The 9407-nt window shown below is 37.2% G+C and overlaps 1 pseudogene; it reads left to right on the forward strand.

Moving 5' to 3' along the window:
• Positions 1 to 8465: 8465 nt before the first annotated feature.
• LOC136126030 (NADH dehydrogenase [ubiquinone] 1 beta subcomplex subunit 1 pseudogene) lies at positions 8466 to 8668 on the forward strand (annotated as a pseudogene).
• The last annotated feature ends 739 nt before the right edge of the window (positions 8669 to 9407 follow it).

Consider the following 9407-nt stretch of genomic DNA (forward strand, 5'->3'; position numbering starts at 1 on the left):
TCACATTTAATTTATTTGAAACAAATTTAAGGGAAAAATCATTGTAGAAACTCTCCTATAAATGACTGAAATTCTTATATCAAACTAAGTCATTTTTTAATCTAGTGTTGATATGAGAAAACTCTTTACTCAGTAGAAGTGTTCTATTTCTTAAATTAGCTCCATAAATCTCTACATTCTTTCCAACTGATTAAGACAAGTTCACATTTGAAATATGAGGAGTCTGAAATGGAAGTTGAAGGTACTCAACAGTATATAAAGCACTTTCCAGACTAAAAGCTTTCCTTAGAACTGTGATATTAAAAGCAGTGACTAAATATATAAAATGATAGCCAGATTACCAGTAAGTGTACATCTCAAGCACAAATCATTACTTTGTATTTAGGGAAGACAAATATTAAATCCTTGCGTCTTGCTTAATGTTCAACCTGCTTATGTAAGTAGATGTTCTTTTTTTGATTAAGCGTTTTTACAGGTGAATATGAATTCTGAATCTCTACATGTTATATAAGCACCAAAAACCCTGCCTCATATAATAGTGATACTCGTGAAATAGCTTGCTTAATCAGTTAATGAACACAAAGCTAAATAAAATCTATTGTTTTACCATAAAATATCATTTATTTAGCAGATATGAATTGTGCTCTAATATTAAGCAATCTTCTAGGTGGATGAAACATAGCTTGTGATTTTCAATAGAAACAACCGTGATCTAGAACTTTTTCTTCATGGGTTAACGTGTAGCAGATGTCTTTAAAAATCTATAAAAATTATGTGAGCTTCCATATTTTAGGAAGTTTTGCTTTTTAAACATTTCTATTTTCTTTGATTTTATTGTCCATTTGTATTTAACATTTATCATTATGAAAGTAAAATATTCCCATGATAATTATCTCAAAAATATGGACAAGCAGAAAAAAAGAAAAACATCCTAACATAAATATAATATTTTGATGTATTTCCTTCCAGATTTTTTACACACAGTTTAAAAAATGTTTATACTGTATTATATTCATAATTGAGAAAAATTGGAAAAAATAAAATTAAGGTGAATTTATCCACCATAAAAATGTGTTCATTGATATGATTTTCAGGCATTTAAAAATGTATTTGTAACATAAAAAAGTAAAGATATGATATTAAGTGAAAAAATTCAAATTATGAACTTTCATATGTATGGTTACATGGTTTAAGTATTACCTAATAAACTTGGAAATGTGTTAGGGTTTGACTTATAAACCAGATCAATTGTTTGAAGTGGTTTCTGGAGCTGATCACATTTCTGAACCATGTGTTATAAAGGAAAATAATCCAAAATATTTGGGAGCAAAGATATAGGTCAAGAGATTGTATTCGGGTTGTTATATGGATAAACTAAATCCATCCCTTTTCTGTTTAAATTTTACTAAAAAAAAACCCCACATAGGTAAACTTTGATTCTTAAGGATATGGAAATTGAACACCAGATTTTTAAAAAGCCAATACCCAAGAAATTAATACAATATAAAAAATTAGCAGGGGATAATTTTTTTTTTTTTTTTTTTTTTTTGGTTGTGCCACATGGCTTGTAGGATCTTAGTTCCCCCACCAGGGATTGAACCCATGCCCTCAGCAATGAAAATGCGGCATCCCTAACCACTGGACCGCCTGGGAATTCCCTAGGAGGGGATAATTTATTCCCTAGATTTTGGGGGTGGGGACTAGAAAGGAGGTACAAACTTTTTCCTCTCAAATTTTGGTAATCCTGGGATGACCAGTTTTACAGAATTCGGGGGATTGTTTGTAATTAAATGTTGGCATGTTTATGGCATGGACTCAGTTTGAACTCTCTAGAAGCTGACCTTGAGATGAGGATTCATGTATTAATATTTGACATTTATTAAGGAAGTGCTCCCGGGAGAAGCAGGTAAGGAAGTGGAGGAAGCAGGACTGAAAAGGGGGAACAAGACAAGCGAGAGAGAAATTGCCCATGATTTCTGAGTCTCAGATTCCACAATGTACTCTGGATCATAAATTACATCTTAGATTTGTCCCACTCTGAGGCAAACTCCCACACAAGTCAGTACTATAGGTTTTCTCAGGAATGCAGTGCCTTTCAGGAACTTCTGCTTCTCTGTACAAAGAACAAGGGCAGAAGGGGCTCCAACAGCTCAAGGTCAGTTCTTGGAGAGAGGATCCAGAGGAATCTGAATGATCCCTAGGGATGTGTGCTACATGTGGCGACAGCCATAAGTCTGCCATAAGTCTGCATTTAAGTTGGGAAATGTGATTCTCCATGTTTTGCTGGGCCAAAGCATTCAACCGTGAGGTAGAGTTCACCAAGTCCAGGGATGCATTTAGAGCCTGGGCATTTTCATAGAAACTGCCATTAGAATTTGGCGTGGAGGGTGGTGGTGGGGATGCCTTAGGTGTATGTGATCAGGAGTGAATAACACAAGTTCTTTAAAAATTGGAAGCATAGGAAGTAGAGAGGAAAAAAAAAAGTATAACAATTAAGAGGAAACTCAGAACATATTGATTATGGGAGGATGCTTAGCTCAGGGAAACTGTCGTTGCCCAGACTCCAGAGGAAGGTTGGGCAGAAAATTCTCAGCTCACGTTTGGAGCTACCAGAACAGTTTTCATGTGAGTGCAGAAAGCTTGACTTGGGCCCCAAACTGGAAAGGAGCCTGGTTCTCTAAGGGTCTAGGAAATCAGTAGAAGTAAAACTCAGAGAAGGCCTGGGATGATGGTAAAGTCTAGCAAGAAAGGACAGTGACCCTGGGTCAAGGCCAAAGGAGGGGCCAGCTGCATCTAAGGGGAATAAAAGTGAAGCCATCCAAGAACAGATTGTTTAAAGCTTTAAACCCGTGCCAAGTTTATTGAGGAATGTGAGACTGTGTACTTGCAAATTACCTCAACACTATATCATTTGTATTCTGAAATTTTCTCACACTGTAATAGAGATTCAGAGCCTTCTCAAATGTTTTCGTTTATGATTCTGTGATCCTAAATGAGTTGTGTAAGTTATGCATCCTGAGGGTGCTGTGTTCCTGTGGACATCACCAGGGTTGAGTATTACTGGGAAGAAAAGTGAAAAAAGAAAAAGACGGTGATCTTCCGTGTGTGGTCTTGGGGGGAGTATCCTGCCTTGTGATTACCCAGAAATTTGTCCAAAGCAAGTGTCTGAGGGCACCCATTGAGGAGAGACTTTTTATTCGTGCCTTAATTTGAGTGTCCCATCTGGAAACTGTATGTCTTTTAGTCACATTTGCATACTGGCAAACTATATTTATGGAAAAAAACCTCTCAGCAGATAATAATGATAAGTCTTCTACATGATTAGAGGATAAGCTGGCTTTGTCTGTATTCTAGCCAACTACATTTGTCACATTAAAAAAATAATAGAAAGCTAAGAAAAAAATACTTGATAATATTTTCACTTCCATTTTATTTTTGCAAACAGGAAAATAAAGTATTACTAATAAATATTATTTGAGTTCCAGGAGCTAATGCTATCATCTTATACTAACTATTCTTTATGTTGGGTACAGATAAAATTTCTTTCACAAAGACCAAAAGATTACGAGCTCATACATTTTTTTCTTAATACTCAAAAAAACTAGTTCCCAAAGAGGTACAAACTATTATGTATAAAGTAAGCTACAAGGGTATATTGTACAAAACAGGGAATATAGCCAATATTTTATAATAATAAAGGAGTTATTTTAAACCACTGCTATTATTATCCTGATTGATGCTCATATCATCCTGTCTTTGACCAGTGGAAGCAAACCTCTGCAAGCTGACTTCCTTGTTTTTTTGATAGTTCTGCTTCTTTGTTTCTGGTCATCCATTTTTATTTTGCACATTTTCTGTTCCACTTCTGCATTGAGCCATTTCTTCAAAGAGCCTTGGTTCCTTTTATTGGGAAGGTACTTGGTTGGAGAACACAGTTTTGGTATTGCTGTGCTCAATATGTTATGCACTGGTCATTCTTTCTAGCCCTTTGCAGTGGTCAGAGCTAGAAAATAAGTTAATTCTTTTAAGATAAAATACTTTTTGAATTCACACAGATATTTTCAATTCAATTTTAGGACTGCAGGAATTTTACAGAATTTTATTGATGTTATATCTGCATCCTATGTCCAAAATCCTGATTTTTAAGGGCATCGTTATAATTTCTCATTTGCATCAAGCCACAAAATCCATGTAATAGCCTTGGAATAACAATGCCTACACTACCACAAATACCATCAATAAAATATAAAGTAGTGTGGGGTTTTATTAATGTTCCTTTTGTTTTCAAAGCATATCACTGTGGGGATGTACAGTCAAATTATTGTGTTTTAAGAATTGTTGAGGGACTTCCCTGGTGGCGCAGTGGTTAAGCGTCCGCCTGCCAACGCAGGGCACACGGCCTCGAGCCCTGGTCAGGGAAGAACCGCACATGCCACGGAGCAACTAAGCCCATGTGCCACAACTACTGAAGCCCGTGCGCCTAGAGCCCACGCACCGCAGCAGAGTAGCCCCCGCTCACCGCAACTAGAGAAAGCCGGTGTGCAGCAACAAAGACCCAACGCAGCCAAAAATTAAATAAATAAATAAATATACTAAAAAAAAAAAAAAGAAAAAGAATGGTTGATTAAATCATTGACTGTTGGTGATTAACTCTACTCCAGTCCCTCTCCCCTTCCCACAGGTTGAAGGTGGCAATAAAAGTTCAACCTTTTGAACCTTTGGTCTTTCTGGTGACCAACCCCCAACCTGAAGCTATCTAGGGGCCTCTAGCCCCCAGTCCTTTCATTAGCATACAAAAAGACACTCATCTTTCTAAAGATTCCAAGGGTGTTAAAAACTCTGGTGTCAGGAATCTGAGTCAAAGACCAACTATTAGGACAAAAGATGCTTCTAGCACCCTATCACTTAGGAAATTACAGTTTTAGGAGTTCTGTGTCAGAAACTGGAGGCCGAGACCAAATATATATTTCTTATTATATCACAATGGCATTGTCCCAACTTTGGAGAAAATATAACATAGAAAAATGGCTGGATGGTAGTGAACCAAAATATTAACAGGGTGATGATTTTAATTTTCCCTTTGTGCTATGTTATTCCATTTTAATTTACAATGTGCACTTTATAATTTTATAATAAAAATAAAAGACATGAGTGAACTGTAATTAATTCAAAACTAGAATACTGGTGTAAAGTATTATCTACAGATCTTCTTCAACTTATGATGGGTTAAACCCATCTTCTGATAAACCCATCAGAAGTTGAAAATAGTATAATTTGAAATGCATTTAATACACCATTGAACATCATAGCTGAGTCTAGCCTACCTTCAACATGTTCAGAACATTAACATTAGCCTCCAGTTGGGCAAAATCATCTAACACAAAGCCTATGTTATAATAAAGTGTTGAATATCTCATGTAATTTACGGAATACTGCACTGAAAGTGAAAAACAGAATGCTTGTATGGGTACAGAATGCTTTTAAGTGTATCATTGTTTACCCTCCTGGTCTCATGGCTGACTTGGAGCTGCTGCCACTCCCAGCATCACCAGAGAGGATCGTACCACATATGTCTGGCCTGAGAAAAGATCACAGTTCACAATTCAAAGTACAGTTTCTACTGAATCCGTATTGCTTTTGCATAACCATAAAATCAAGAAATTGTAAGTCAGAACCAGTGTAAGTCGGGGACCATCTGTACCCTTAAGTGGAAAAACAACTTTTACAAAAACTATTGAAAAATCTTAAAATATATATATTTGGCTATATAAAATAAAAAAGTTTAATCAGGTAAATTGATCAAAAACAAAATTAAAAGATAAATACCAAAAAAATGTTTAAGCTAGTACCTTATTCATAAAGGCATGATATCATTAATTCATCAAGAAGAAAGCAAAAACTCCAATGGGAGAAAATAAGTATGTGTAATACAGTACATAGTAATTCAAATTGTCAATAAATACAGGAAAAGCTCTCATGGAAACCTAGGATATTATGATTTCTTCATTTTACAGGTGAGGAAAGTGAGGATCAGAAAGGTTAAATCACTTGTTTATGAGAATAAGGACAAAGTTGAGATTCATCCTTCTAACTTTGGACTAAGATCTCAAGCCCTGTCACACCTGTGGCTGAGGAAACCCAGTCTCCTAGATACGACTTCTTGTGGCTTACCCTCATAGTCAAGAGTTCTTTTTTAAGAAATTTTAAAAATTTATTATTTATTTTATTTATTTATTTTTGGCTGCATTGCATTCCTGTTGCTGCGCGCGGGCTTTCTCCAGCTGCGGCTCGTGGGCTGTAGGCACGCAGGCTTCAGTAGTTGTGGCGCACGGGCTTCGTTGCTCCGCGGCATGTGGGATCTTCCCGGACCAGGGCTTGAACCCGTGTCCCCTGCATTGGCAGGCGGATTCCCAACCACTGCGCCACCAGGGAAGCCCAAGAGTTTCTGACGTTAGAATGAGGAATACTCTCCCTTCTCTGGATACCAGACCCTTGCTAAATTTAAATTAAATTGTATGACTCAGTTATTGCTTAGTTCCACATAGAGCATACTCCTTTCATTAAGTTTTTAATGTTAACAAAGTAATTACATGTTCATCTTCATTAAAGTAAAATGTATTTTAGGCTGCTCTTCAGTCTAATTAAAGAGCATGTCTATGACAGTGACTATTTTGTTTAATCAACTACTTAATCTAGAAGCAACAGAAAGAGTATTGTTGGTGACTTCCATCCATTAATCTATTAGGTTGTCCTCTTTATGCATTCAAATATAAATACTATGCTCAGGCTTTAAACATTTATTGCCAAGATATTCCTACTTATTTCTACTCTCCACCCCCCATTTGTTTATGACAGATATAATCATAAACTGAAAGCACATTTCCATGCTAAAAACTTTCTGACATTCATTAGGGCTCTTCACATACAAAGTAGAAATCAACAGGATGTCTTAAGTTTTCCTAATTTGTAACATTGTTTCTACTACAGTTACCAAAAAATTGCTATTATGAGCTAACGAAAATATATGGCTAGTGTGTTCAATATTAGACAATGTTGGAAAAAATCATTTTTTAAATGTATGATTGTTCCCGAAAAAAACACAATAGTGAAAAAGAGAAATGGACTTAATTGTTATTGCCATAAATGAGTGATCTACAGTTATTTTTCCTACCCCAATTCCCAGAAATATGTTATCACACATTCTCATCAGTAACAGAAGCCCTAACATAAGCATAATAGACTCTCCAGGAGGTGGTTTCCTATTCAACTAAGATTCCTAGCTGATTCTGATAAGCCTCCTTCCCAAAGGACATGGCCACCTGCACACTGGTGCTTTTCAAACTTGAACAGGAACAACTTGGGGCTCTTGTTATAATGCAGATTCTGGTTCATTAGGTTTGGGGTGGAGCCTGAGATTCTGCATTTTTAAAGAGCTCCCGGAGCGATACCAAAGTTGAGGGTCCACAGACCCTACTTTTCAGGGTAAGGCAGTATAACCACCTCCCAGCTCTTAATCACCAATAGATGCTGCACATTTGTGAACCCAATCATGGCTTTGATGCATTTGTCTTTATCTTGTCTGTAATTGGGTTCTATTCTGCTTTTAGAGAATATCCTCCAATCAAAGAGGGAAATTAAAGAATTTATGGATCTATTTGACACAATTATTAAACAGTTCTTTTAGTGTTTCCTGCAAATATCTTTCCCGTAAGTAGAAAATCAGGAATGATGACAAGAAATGAGAACTGGTCTCACATGCTAGTTAGCAGTGGCAGCAATAACTCCTGCGCAGACCCGATGGAAGAACAAAGGAAGCTGTTGAAGGATCCCTCTAACTCCCTGTGAGCTCTTATTCTTCAGTGGGACCTAATCCCTAGACGTTTGGTGCTTGGTGATGCTGCTTCATATCTGCTTTATTCTCTCAAGGTTGTTATCCCTTCCGTTTCTTAACCTCCCTTCAAAACCAGCTTTCATGGTTCAATCCATAAATGTTTCTGATCACTAATTCTGTGCAAGGCAGTCTAAGCACTGAAAAAAATATGAAGGACCACTGGTTTTAAGCTGTTTAATATTTATTTAGAAAAAAAGGTGTGCAAAAATAAGTGATGAAGGAATTCCATAACAACTCTGTATTTTATTTTATTAGAGGACACAAAGCTATACCTAGAAGCTCAGCATTTGGGGAGACCTTAAAGATCAAGTTCAATTTTTATCCAGCATGTGAACTGCCCCTACCACGCTGTGGGCAATTGTCTATCCAGCTTCTAAGTTGTTCCAGGCCCAGAAGGCTCACTAAGTTCCAGGGTAGCCCATGCTGACATCCATTGCCTCTAATTCTTAGAAAGTTCTTATTTACACTAGATTGTTCCTTCTATTAATTGTCAGACATATACCCGTTGTCTTGCAGAAGAAAAGTCATGGTCTGGCTGGTGGCTGGGCTTACCGCTGCCCTTGGTCGTGGGGTTGTTGTTGGCACCAAGGCCCCAGCGTTCATGATGAACTTACTTCAGACTGTGCGTGACTACTGGGTACATATACTTGCCCCTTTGGGATTTGTCTTTGGATGTTGTCTAGACAGAAAACATGATGAAAAGCTAACTGGCTTCTGGAACAAGAGTCTGTTATTTAAAAGGAATTGAGGCCCAATGAAGAAGTCATCTGGAAATAAAGGCTGTGGCTGAATTACAGAAAGTTTACATTTTTTAAATTATGAGAGAAATAAAAACTCATTATTTTATTTTATTTTATTTATGTATTTATTTTTTTGGCCGTGCCATGCAGCTTGTGGGATCTTAGTTCCCCGAAAAGGGATCGAACCCAGGCCCACAGCAGTGAAACCGCTGAGTCTTAACACTGGACTGCCAGGGAATTCCCCACATTCTTTATTTTAAAAAAAAAGAAAAGAAAAGTTATGGTCTGCTGAAAATGGCTGGGGGGAACTTCCAGAGGAGGAGGCATTTGGGCAAAATCTTAAGTGCTACTAGAATTTAGGGAGACGGACAGAAGTGGGGAGGCAGCATTCTCATCCTCTTAGAGTTACACTTTCTAATTGTCAATCTGGATCCGCTAATTAATGCCCCCGTGTTAAGCGATGTCTCTATTTTAAATAATGCAGAGCAATCAACAATATGTCAGATACCATGGCATCATTTACACAAGATATTTGAGAAAATGAGTAGAGGGACTTTTCATATTCTCCTCACTTATAAAGCAGATGATTATCCACCTACTACAGCTGGGCCTGCAGTAATCTAATTATGAAAGGCCAGTTTTATCTGGCGTGCAAAGGAAGTAGGCAGACACACAGCGGTTGTTTGGAGAATAGTACAGATGCTGAGGTGAGAAACTACAATGGCTGGAGATACACAAGAGGAGCTTGTGGGAGCACAGCTTTAAGCCATGAGGGT

The sequence above is a fragment of the Phocoena phocoena genome, chromosome 7 (assembly GCF_963924675.1).
Source record: "Phocoena phocoena chromosome 7, mPhoPho1.1, whole genome shotgun sequence".
Lineage (NCBI taxonomy): Eukaryota > Metazoa > Chordata > Mammalia > Artiodactyla > Phocoenidae > Phocoena > Phocoena phocoena.